The 12,986-nt window shown below is 41.5% G+C and overlaps 1 protein-coding gene across 6 annotated transcripts in view; it reads left to right on the forward strand.

The window, feature by feature from the left end:
- agap1 (ArfGAP with GTPase domain, ankyrin repeat and PH domain 1) overlaps positions 1-12,986 on the forward strand; it is a 689,020-nt gene that overhangs the window by 521,246 nt on the left and 154,788 nt on the right. The window lies entirely within an intron of this gene.

A 12,986-nucleotide genomic window follows, 5' to 3' on the forward strand; every position in this document is an offset into this window, starting at 1 on the left:
TAACTCCCCATTGTCACTCTCTAGAGGACCAACACTCACTCTTTTCCTTTTTAAATACCTGTAGGAACTTTTGATATCCATTTTTACATTTCTAAATCTCTGGATTATTACCTGAGCCACATGCAGATTGGCATAGGACAAATAAGATTAGAGAGATGAATGTGTGGCTCAAAGACTGGTGTGGGAAAAGTGGGTTTCAGTTCGTTGGGCACTGGCACCAGTACTGGGGAAAGTGGGGGCTGTACCGTTGGGATGGTCTACACCTGAATCGTGCTGGGACGTGTGTTCTTGCAAATCGCATAAACAGGGAAGTAGACAGGGCTTTAAACTAAACTAGGGGAGGGTAAGGGATCAAGCCTGAGTAGATGTGGCAAATTAAGCGGTAGATTCAAAGCAGGAGACCATAATAGTAATATGGGAAATGAGGGTCGTAGAATAGCAGGAAGGGACAGAGAGAGAAGACCTAAGAATATACCAGTAGTCAAGACTAGATGTTACAAAGATAACAGAAAGACAAAACTAAAGGCGCTGTATCTGAATGCACATAGCATTCATAACAAAGTAAATGAATTGTTAGCACACAATGAAGTAAATAAATATGATCTGATAGCCATTGCAGAGACCTGGCCTCTGGATGACAAGGATTATGCCTTGAATATTGAGGCGTATATGATATTCAAGAAGAATAGGAAGCTAAGTAAAGGTGGAGGGATAGCACTGTTGATCAAGGATGGCATTGGTCCAATAGTTAGAAATGACCTTGGTTCAGGAGATCAGGATGTAGAATTAGTTTGGGTGGAGATGACTAGTAGGGGAAAGAATTCACTAGTGGGAGTGGTCTGCAGGCCCCCTGATAGTAACCACAATGTAGGACAAAGCTAACAAGTAATATTGGGTGCTTGAGATAAAGGGAAAGCAATAATCATGGGTGATTTTAATCTACATATAAACTGGAAAAATCAGACTGGCAGTAGTAGCCTGGATGAAAAGTTCATAGAATGCTTTCAAAGATAGTTTTTTAGAGCAGCACATTCTAGAAACAACCTGAGAGCAGGTTATATTAGACTTGGTACTGTGTAATGTGACAGAGTAAAGGCACCCCTAAGTAGCAGCGACCACAATATGATTGAATTTTGCATCCAGTTTGAAAGGGAGAAGAATGGATCTAAGACTAAATGTGAAAAAGTTTGATCAACCTACCTATTTGTTTAATTTAGGTTAACAGAATATGAGCACCAGGTTTGTATACTTAATAAGTAAATAATTGTTTGTTGAACAAATTATCATTAACCAGTAGCAAAAGAAAGAAATATGAACTGCTAATTTCTAACTCTATAACCTAAACTCTACCCCTTCTTAAATCCCTATACACACACATACAAGACACACACAAAACATGAATTTTAAGGGTGGGATAAAACAGTTCAATAGCACCAATTCCAGAGTACAGGATTCAATGGGTTGATTTTGATCAATGTCTTCTGAATTCCTTTCAATTTCAGTTCTTTGTTGATGACACGTGGTGGTCTTCCAGCACTTTCAGTCTTTAGTTCACTGGTGGAGCACTTGCCTTTCAATGTCTCTAATGGTGATTTTCCTCTTTGCCTCTTGACAGGGGTTTTCAGAGAGAGCAGGTTTTAGAGATGTGAGGAGAAAAAGCCAGCTAGCTATTATTGTAGAATTACAGGAATCTTCCACACACAAGAGAGAGGTTTTAGGTCTTTTTCCTTTTAGGCTAGGAGTTATTCTGCTGCACTGCTCTCATGCAAACCCTGGTCACCTGGTCAGGAGCCAATTAAAACGTTGTTATCAGGCAGTTCCCCGTTGGAACAAATTCCTCCTTGGCACCACCCTGCCTTTCATGGCACACTTTGTTCCAGGACAGCAGCATTGTATATATCCTTCACACTGTTCCAATAGACATGTCCTTCAAACGGCAGCCATTGTAGTTTTAACCCACAGTCCAACAGAAATAAAAAGATATGTTCATTGCACTTCTATCTTCACTATAGAAGATACAAAAAGCATTCCAGCAATAGCTATAAATCAGGAGGTGGAAAGGAGTAGGGAACTCGGTGAAATTACAATCACTAGGGAAGCAAACTGATGGTTCTGCGGACTTCTTCCTAGGGCCTTAAAAGAGGTGATTAATGTAGTTATAGGTACGTTGGTGTTAATTTTCCAAAATTTGCTAGATTCTGGAAATGAATGACTCAGATGAGGGGAGTGAAGGCATGCTAGCTAAATTTGCAGATGACACAAAGATAGATAGGAAAGTATATTGTGAAGAGGACATGAAGTTGCAGACGGATATAGATAGATTAAGCGAGTGGGAAAAAATCTGGCAGATGGTGTATAATTTAGGAAAATGTGAAGTTGTTCACTTTGGCAGGAAGAATAAAAAAAGCAGAGTATTACTTAAATTGAGAACGGCTGCAGAATTCCGAGGTGCAGAGGGATCTAGGTGTTCTAGTGCATGAGTCACAAAAAGTTGGTATGCAGGTACAGCAAGTAATTAAGAAGGCTAATGGATGCTTTCCTTTATTACGAGAGGAATTAAACATAAAAATAAGGATAAAAGCAAAATACTGCGGATGCTGGAAATCTGAAATAAAAACAGAAAATGCTGGAAAAACTCAGCAGACCTGACTGTATCAGTGGAGAGAGAAACAGAGCTATACGGACTCATTAACTCTGTTTCTCTCTCCACAGATGCTGTCAGACCTGCTGAGTTTTCCCAGCATTTTCTGCTTTTATTATATAAAAGGAAGGATGTTATGCTTCAGTTATACAGAGCATTTATGAGACCACATCTCAAATATTGTTTGCAATTTTCGTCCCCATATTTAAGGAAGGATGTAAGTGCATTGGAGCAGGTTCAGATGAGATTCACTAGATTGATACCTGGAATGAGCGGTTTGTCTTATGAGGAAAAGTTAGACAGACTGGGCATGTTAACTGGAGTTTAAAAGAGTGAGGGGTGACTTGATTGAAATATATAAGATCCTGAATGGTATTGACAAGGTGGACTTGGAAAAGATGTTTCCTCTGGTGGGTGAGTCCAGAACTAGGGGGCACTGTTTTAAAACTAGGGATTGCCCTTTTAGGATAGAGATGAGGAGAAATTTTTTTCTCAGAGGGTTGTGTGACTTTTGGAGCTTCTGCTCCGAATGCAGGGTCATTGAATATTTTTAAGGCAGCAGTAGTTAGATTCTTGTTAGGCAAGGGAATCAAAGGTTATTGGGGGTAGATAGGAATGTGGAATTCAAAACACATCCAGATCAGCCATGATCTTATTGAATGGTGGAGCAGGCTCGAGGGCCGAATGGCTTACTTCTGCTTCTACTTCATATGTTCATACATTTGTATGTATGTCTCTTGCGAAGTAACCTTTGATGTAGCAACTTACCAAATGTCTTTTGGAAATTCATGTACACCACATCTATAGATTCCCCTTTATCCATCTTGCTTGTTATTCCTTCAAAGAACTCTAAATAAATTAGTCAAACAAGATTTCCCTTTCAAAAAGCCGTGCTGACTCTGCCTGATCCTGTTATGATTTTCTAAGTGTTCTGCTATAACCTCCTGAATAATGGATTCTAGCAATTTCCCTATGACAGATGTTAGGCTAACTGATCTGTAGTTTCCTGCTTTCTGTCTCCCTCCTTTATTGAATAAAGGTATTACATTTGCTATTTTCCAATCTACTGGGACCTTGCAGAATCAAAGGAATTTTGGACAATTGTACCAAAGCCTCTATTACTTCTGCAGCCATTTCCTTTAAGACCCTAGGATGCAGGCCTTCAAGTCCAGGAGACTTGTCAGCCTTTAGGTGTAAAGGTTTATCCAGCATCTTTTCCCTGGTGATGGTAATTGTTTGAATCCCTCCCTCACTTTCACCATTTCATTTTCAAGTATCTTAGGGAAGTTTTCTAAGTCTTTTACAATGAAGCCAGAAATTACCTGTGTAATGCCTTTGCCATTCCTTGTTTTACATATCAATTCCCCAGACTCTGTCTCTCTCTTTCTGGAAGATCAAGACTAGCTTTAGTTGAATTTGGGGCTTCTTAATGGTTTCACTGAGATGTCAAGCCCAAGTAGAATATCCACTCCCAGACCACCTCTGACCACTGGTTTTGCACTATTGCATAAAGCAAATGAACAAGGGATAGGACTTGGACAGCATAAACGTTGTAGCTTTTACTCTACAGCTTTTGTATTTTGCACAGTAGAATGAACATGCTCATGAAGGGTATATTAGCAAACTGCAAGGATTTTTCTGAATGGCTACCTATTGAAGATATGCAAATCAAATGGAAAGAGCCAGAGTTACATTTCTCTCAGGTTTATCATTAAGCATTCATAGCGTGTGCAATGTGAGTTTAAGTATAACCTTGACCTCTAAAGCTTTTTTTTAAGGATGTCTCACACAACACATTTATATGTTTTGACAGAGAATTAAATAAACTAACAGCTACAAACAAGACATCTGCCACCAAGTTGTGTTGACAGGGTCAGTCACAGAGCTCCCTCAAAGGACAAATGTGTGAAAAAATAACAGAGAAACTTGACTGTTCTATCTCCCAACTCCTCAGCTTCTGAAATAAATTAAGTTACAGTTTAGGACATTAAATGCTCATTGGGACTTTGCAAAATACATTCTCTAACTTTACAGACTTACACTGTGGTCAGGCTTGTGAACAGAAAGAAATCTGTCCACCTGCACAGTACCTTAACACATTTCTCAGGGACACCCCAAAGCACATCACATACTTAGAAAATGCAGTGGATGTCTTTGTTTCAGGATCTAATTATCTCGACATTAATTGGCATTACCATCACTAAATCCCCACCATCAACATCCTGGGGGTTACCAATGACCAGAAACTGAACTGCACCAGCCATATTAATACTGTGGCTACAAGAGGAAGTGAGAGACCTTGGAGTGCATGTCCACAGGAGCCTGCTCCACTATTCAATATGATCATAGCTGATTATCCACTTCAATGCTTTTTTCCCACACTATTGCCATACCCCATTACATTATTAGCATTTAGAAATCTGTCAATTTCTACTTTAAACATACTCAATGACTGAACTTCCACAACCCTCTGGGTAGAGAATTCCAAAAACACTCAACCCTCTGAGTAAAAGAAAAAAATATCCTCATCTCAGTTCCAAGTGGCTTCCCCCTTATTTTGAAACTTTGTCCCCTGATTCTGGACTCCCCAACCAAGAGAAACATCTTAGCTGCATCTACCCTGTCTGTCCCTTTAAGAGTTTTGTAGGCTTCAATGAGATCACCTCTCGTTCTTTGAAACTCTAGAGAATAGAGGTCCAGTTTCCCCAATCTCTCTTCATAGGACAGTCCTATCATCCCAGGAACAAGTCTGGAGAACCTTTGTTGTACTCCCTCTATGGCAATAATATCGTTCCGAAGGTAAGGGGACCAAAATTGCACATAGTACTCCAGGTGCAGCCTAACCAAGTTTCTATACAATTGAAGCAAGACTTCACTACCCCTGTACTCAATTCCTCTTGCAATAAAGGCCAGCTCACCATTAGCCTTCCTAATTGCCTGCTGCCCCTGGATGTTAGCCTTCAGTGACTTATTGACCAGAACACCCAGGTCCTTTTGTACATCAATGCTTTTTAATCTCTTACCATTTAAGAAATACTTTGTGTATCTGTTCCTCCTACCAAAGTGGATAACCTCACATTATATTCCAACTGCCGTGTTCTTGCCCACTCAGTAAGTCTGTCAACACATTCCCACCTAGTTTTTTGTCATTCGCGAACTTAGAAATATTACATTTGGCCCCCACAGCCAAATCATTGATATGTGCTGTTAACAGCTGGGATGGGAGCAATGATGCCTGCAGCACCCCACTAATCACACCTTGCCAATGCAAGAATGATCTGTTTTGCCTGTTAACCAATCCTTAATCCATGCCAGTATGTTACCTCCTATCACATGTGCTTTAAATTTGCTAACCAACCTCCTGTTGGGGACTTTATCAAAAGCCTTCTGAAAATCCATGTATACTATGTTCATCAACTCCCTTTTACCAATTCTGTTAGTAACATCCTCAAAAAAAACTCCAACAGGTTCATCAAATATGACTTCCTGTTTAAAAAATCCATGTTGACTATGCCAAATCAGATCAGTATTATCCAAATGTTCATTTATCACATCCTTTATAATAGATTCTAGCCTTTCCCTATTACTGGTGTAAGGCTAACAAATCTGTAGTTTCCTGTTTTCTCTCTACCTCCCTTCTTAAATAGTGGAGTGACATTTGCTACCTTCCAATCTGTAGGAATCATTCCAGAATCTATGGAATTTTGGAAGATGATCACCAATGCATCTACTATGTCCATAGTCTTTCAACATTCTGGGATGTAGATCATCAGGTCCTGGGATCTTATCAACCTTCAGTCCCATTAATTTCTCCAATACAACCTTCTTATTAATGCAAATTTCCTTCAATTCCTCATTCTCCCTAGTCCCTTGGATCTCTGATTCTGGGAGATTCCTTGTGTCTCCCTCAGTGAAGACAGACACAAAATAATCATTTAGCTTCCCTGCCATTTCTCTATTGCCCATTATAAGTTCTCCTGACTCTGCCTGTAATGGACCCACATTTGTCTTAGCCAGACGTTTCCTTTTTATGTTCATATAGAAGCTTTTACAGTTCATTTTATGTTTTATGCTAGCTTACATTCATATTCTATGCTCCCTTTATCAGCTTCTTGGTCCTCCTTTGCTATATTCTAAAATCCTCCCAATCCTCAGGTTTACTGCTATTTCTGGCAACTTTATAGGCCTTTTCTTTTAATCTTATCCAATTCTTAACTTACTTTGTTAGCCACGATTGACTGACTTTTCTTCTTGGATTTTTGTACCTTAAAGGGATGTTATAATTGCTGTAAACTATGTAATAATTCTTTAAAGACTGTCCATTGCCTATGTACTGTCATACCTTTTAATGTATCTTCCCATCAGCTCTGAATTTGCTTCTCATACCTTCATAATTTTCATTATTCAAATTTAATAACTGGCCTCAGATTGAACTACCTCACTTTCAAACATAATGTAAAATTCTACCATGTTATGGTCACGCAACACTCAAGAAGACCAACACCATCCAGGACAAAGCAGCCCGCTTGATCAGCACCCCATCTATCACCTTAAACATTCACTCCCTTCACCATTGCCACACAGTGGCAGCAGTGTGTACCATGTACAAGATCCACTGCAGCAACTCACCATTGCTCCTTCAGCAGCACCTTACAAATTCATGACCTCCACCACCTAGAAGGTCAAAGACAGCAGATGTGTGGGAACACCACAACCTGCAAGATCCCCCCCACAAGACAAAACTATCCTGACTTCGAACTATATTGCCATTCCTCCACTGTTGCTGGGTCAGAATCCTGAATTCCCTCCCTGATTAGCACTATGGGTGCAACTAGATCACATGGACTGCAGTGGTTCAAGAAGGTGACTTACCACCACCATCTCTATGGCATTTTGGGATGGGCAACAAATACTGGCCTAGCCAGCGATGCCCACATCTCATGAAAGAATTTTTTAAAAATAGCAACCACGCATGCTCTATGATAGCATAAAATAATCTGGTGCATTTCCAAAATACTTCAGTGTACTCTTAATGAGAGGACATACAGGTTGGTTAGCTAAGTTGCCGCTAAGTAATGTACTATGATGGTTATACCATGTCCCAATCAAACTTCAGGATGAAAACACAGAAAACCTAAATGGCCTGTTGATAAGACTGGCAACCGTGCAGGGAAATGTTCTGAATGATTTTCATACAGTTCATACTGAGGATCGGCTTCTGAAGATTACTGTTTGTATTGTTATCTTCACAGGTTTACCTAAACTAAATTTACATCTTGATCAAACGTCATTGAATCACCTGAAAAGTTAACAGTGGCTTAGATAGATTTTTGTAACACGGCAGTTGTGCTCAGAGCAGTGAAAGATTTTCCGATGAAACTTGTGGTCATAATGATGATTTGACCTTTGCAGACTGAAGTGTGGATAAAACTAGCACCTATAGGTATCACCTGCTTTGGTCGCCAGCAACAGTGTGGAACTACCTAAAGGTCGCATTACCTGTGGAACAGTTGTGTTTGTGAAGTCGGAGCTATTTGTTCTGGACATTTGATTGCTCCGCACTTTTTTTACTGATTTTAATGCCTTCCGGTTTGTATCGAGCATTCCCAGATTGGATTGTCCAGATCTCGAGATTCTTGCCCGCTTCAAAACTGTTGCACTTTCTTTCACTGTCACTAGGTCAAAACCCTGGAACTCCCTTCCTAACAGCACTGTGGGTGTTCCTACACCACAGGAACTGTAGCGGTTCAAGAAGGCAGCACATCACCACCTTCTCAAGGGCAATTAGAGATGGGCAATAAATGCTGGCCTAACCAGCGCCGCCCACATCCCGTAAATGAATAAAAGGAAATGTTAAATCTCCCTCTTTTCTGCCCTAATTTCAGATAGGTAGCCAGTTGGACCAGGGTGACATTATTTCCTTTCCCTCTCATGGTGATTGCCAATGGAAATGCCAGGTCGTCATGTCACTGGTGCTGAGTTGGGAATAGATTTGCACTGTGGCCCAAACCCAGTAGGAATTCGGTTAAAACTGCTCCAGCTCAGTTCACAGAGGGTCCCTAGGACTTGATAACAAGAGACTTTGATCCCAATTGCATCCTCAAGGTGAAAGGTCAGTTTGCTAAACCACTGCGCCATCCAGTTCCCACTCGATAGTTTTATTATTATGGTCTATTTTGTGTTTAGATGCTCAGGAGTGGCACTTGCTGCTTTGACCAGATTTCCAACTACATATTTGGATACTTGCATAGTCCTAATGGCCTCCTGGCATGGAGGGCTGCACACACAGTTGATCATGATAGAAGATAATGACGGAGCGGGCCGTTAATCGTGTACAGTTAATTGTAAGGCTTGAGATGGCATCTTGTCAGCAGAGATAAGTTGTCACTTTTCCAGTTCAGCTGAAACTAAATGATTGTAAAATAAGTTATGGGTGTCCTTGGGCCTGTCTGGGGAATGATGGCTGAGAACGCATTCTGGTCCCATCAGTCTCGGGCAGGCTGCTTGATATTTATGTGAACTGAATGTTATTTTATTCCCCCTCTAGTCATGCTTGTCAGCTTCCAGAGTGAAAAGTGAAACCACTTTCCCAACTCGTACTTCAAGTGTCGAAACGCAGCTATTGCAGATTATTATTTTTTTTGAACATTGATGCCCGATTGGGAAGAACTAATATGAGAGACTGAATATATGAAAGAGTCGCAAATGTCCCTCCCTGTGAAATGGAACCTATGAGTTTTAATGCTCCTGTCAGAGCTGGTTTAGAAGCAAAAATGATGGTGTAGTCATCTAATTTCTGCCCCCTTTTTTAGATAACTTGTAGCAATCAACCTTTTCACGCTTTGATTGATACAAGGCAGATGCCTATTTTATATTCAATCCAAGTCAGATGCGTTGCTTTAAAGGGATACGGAGCAGACACTAATTTACAGTCTCTGAATTAGACTGTCTTAACTGCTGTTTTCAATGTTACAAAGTTAAATTGATGGCGCTACACCTGTTAAGAAGGTAAAGGACAGTCAATTGACAAGTGACTCAAGTACTGCAGTTTGCTCTGTAAATCTTACCGGTGTTGATCTTGCCCCATGGGTCTCGATCCGAGACAGACTTGACCTTCTGAGAAGCAGGGAACTACTTTCAGTTTTGCAAGCATCAAAGCTTTTGATTTTGAGACCGTGTTCTGAGATCTCAGGTTTCAGTTGACCCACTGGACGAGCGTTGTTACCCCTTTTCACCTCGCCCATCCCACCACTGTGTGGGCAGAGCAGTGCCAGGAATGTGGTTTCTGTCATTGTTTACAGTACTGCTTCGAGTCCAAAGCCCAATCCACGGCACTGAAGAATGTATACAATGGCAGAAAGCATAGTGAGAAGAGATCTTTATTTGTGAAATTAAAAAATTGATTGGCAGTTCAGATTCTTATTTACTTCACAATTTCCTTCCTCTTTTCTCTATTCTCCTCCTGGCAGCTTTGATCCATGGTGAGGTTTAGTTGACTTCTGATATCTTACTAAGTCAGGCCATCCCAAACTGTGGTTGCGACCCCCTATGGGGACACAACATGAAATTTTGGAGTCACAAGCTCCGAGGCAGCAATGGCTACTGTGGAGCTCAGATTGACTTCTGACAGCTGTGAGGTCCCTTTAAATTCTTGCGTTTTTTTTATTGCTGGGCATGGCCTAATGGACTGCTCCCTGAGGCCCAATTGTTGCTGTGAAAAAAAGCCTGTGAATAGGTAGGTGTGTTTTTTTTGGGAGAAACTCTGCCTTTTCATCAACTTGCTCTCCGCACCCCCCGCACCCCCCCCCCCCCCCCCCCACCAAGTCCTCACTCAGCAGGTGGAATTTTACGGCCCCTCCTGCAGGTGAGATTTTCTGGTTCCACCGAAGTCAGTGGACTTTTGAACGTCTCGTTATGACGCAACCATAAAATCCCTCCCAACAACTCTCATACCCCACCCCCAAAACCCCCCCCCACCACCACCACCACCAATTTTCTCTCTGGGGTCACACAAAGTCTGGGGCATCAAAAATGGCCACACCGGGAAAAAATTAGGGAAACACTGCCCTAAGTAATCATTTCCCATGTATGCGAGGACAGTCCTTAGACAGGCTTTTCAAAATTGATAGAAACATCACAACTGAGCTCCATCCCATCCTCAGCCAGCATTGACACTGTTTCATGGACAAGCCTCTGGATTGCCATTAAGTGCAAGCTCTGGTTGACTTTTTGCAGCCCGGCGAGCGACAGTCAATGGCAGCTCCATTATCAAAGCCGACTAGCTCACTTCAGTCTGAGAGTCAAACCTGAGACTTTCCTGATCTGTATGGCTCAAACCACACCATGGCTTTCAACCTGTAAACAATGGGCAGTTCATCTTTGACTTGTTCATATAAAAACATTAAATATAAAAACAAAAAAACTGTGGATGCTGGAAATCCAAAACAAAAACAGAATTACCTGGCCCAACGCGAACTGGAGGAACAACACCTCATCTTCCGACTAGGCACTTTACAGCCTTCAGGACTGAATATTGAATTCAACAACTTTAGGTCGTGAGCTCCCTCCCCCATCCCCACCCCCTTTCTGTTTCCCCCTTCCTTTTTTTTCCAACAAATATAGATTTTTCTTTTCCCACCTATTTCCATTATTTTTAAATATGTTAAAATATTTTATGCTCTCCCCACCCCCACTAGAGCTATACCTTGAGTCCCCTACCATCCATTCTTAATTAGCACATTCGTTTAGATAATATCACCAACTTTAACACCTATGTGTTCTTTTGTTCTATTGTTGTTGACATCTTTTGATGATCTGCTTCTATCACTGCTTGTTTGTCCCTACAACCACACCCCCCCTCCACTTCTCTCTCTCTCTCTCTCTCCGCCCCCCACACACACACCTTAAACCAGCTTATATTTCAACTCTTTCTTGTACTCGAACTCAAGTTCTGTCGAAGGGTCATGAGGACTCGAAACGTCAACTCTTTCCTTCTCCGCCGACACTGCCAGACCTGCTGAGTTTTTCCAGGTAATTCTGTTTTTGTATTAAATATAAAGTCTGGCTGCTGTGGCATTGACCTAAAAATAGCTGGAATGTCGCAGGTTCAATCCCTGATATGTGCTGTTATCACTGATTTAAGGAGAGGCACTACAATTGGTTTCAGGTGCTTGGACTAGGGAGGGGTGGTGAAGGAGCCATTTGGGGGTTTTGCTCCTGATCACTGGGTGGGAAAGTGTCCTATCGAGCATCAGGTGAGGATAGGGCTGGCTATGAGGATTCCTATGTTTGAACAACTTGTTGATGTTTATAGTTTAGATTCAAGGATTTAGAATGATCCCTTGCATAAGTTACTAGAGGGCAGCTGAAGTCCCAGAAGTTATATCCCAGCAAAAGGCAATATCTTGAAGAGAGGAATTGGGAGTGGGGGAGAAGTTAGCGGACAAAAGAACTGGAATGGGAAGGTTTAAAATTTCTTCAGCAGTGCCAAATTCTGGACTCCCTGGCTCGCTCAGACCCTTTGATGCTGCCCCATTTCTGCTCCAGTGTTTGCTTTGCTATCTGCATTTCGCTTCAGACTCCAGAGTTGGGGGGATTTTAGTGACACTGGGAGCAGCTGAAGATCTAAAGGGGAACCCAGGACAAGGGAGCATAACCGTAAAATTAGAGCTAGGCCGTTCAGGGGTGATGTCAGGAAGCATTTCATCACACAAAGGATAGTGGAAATCTGGAGCTCTTCCCCCCCACCTCCCCAAAAAGCTGTTGAGATAAGAGTACTAAGGGATACAGAACCAATTCAGGTTGATGGAATTAAGATGTGGATCAACCAAGATCCAGTTGACTGAAGGAACAAGCTCGAGGGCCTGCTTCTGTTCTTGTGTTTCTAACTACTGTATGCATATTAGTTAATTTATGATTTGTAACCATGTTTTTGCCCACTGTGCATCGCCCTTGGGTGATACATGCATCACTAGCCTCCTGGGGATCCATTGAATGTTTAAAAAGTGAGATGGGGCTGGTTGCTAGTCAGCACCTCCAGTGGTAATGTTAATATTATAGGAAGGCAGAAGAGGGGAAGGAGGACAGTGCTGTCACAGAATTATTGACATAAACTGTATCATTAATGTCTGAAAATACTCATCCACTGGCACTAGCAAAACATAAATGGAATATCAATCTTAGATCATCAGCCCACGCCTGAAGGAACATCGAAAGAACTACAAATAGGGACCGATAGTATGGTTGCTAAATTTTTTGATGACACAACGATAGATAGGAAAGTAAGTTGTGAAGAGGACTTAAGGATGCTACAAAAGGATATTGATAGGTTAGGTGAGTGGACAAA

Source organism: Carcharodon carcharias, chromosome 12, assembly GCF_017639515.1.
Source record: "Carcharodon carcharias isolate sCarCar2 chromosome 12, sCarCar2.pri, whole genome shotgun sequence".
NCBI classification, from domain to species: Eukaryota; Metazoa; Chordata; class Chondrichthyes; order Lamniformes; family Lamnidae; genus Carcharodon; species Carcharodon carcharias.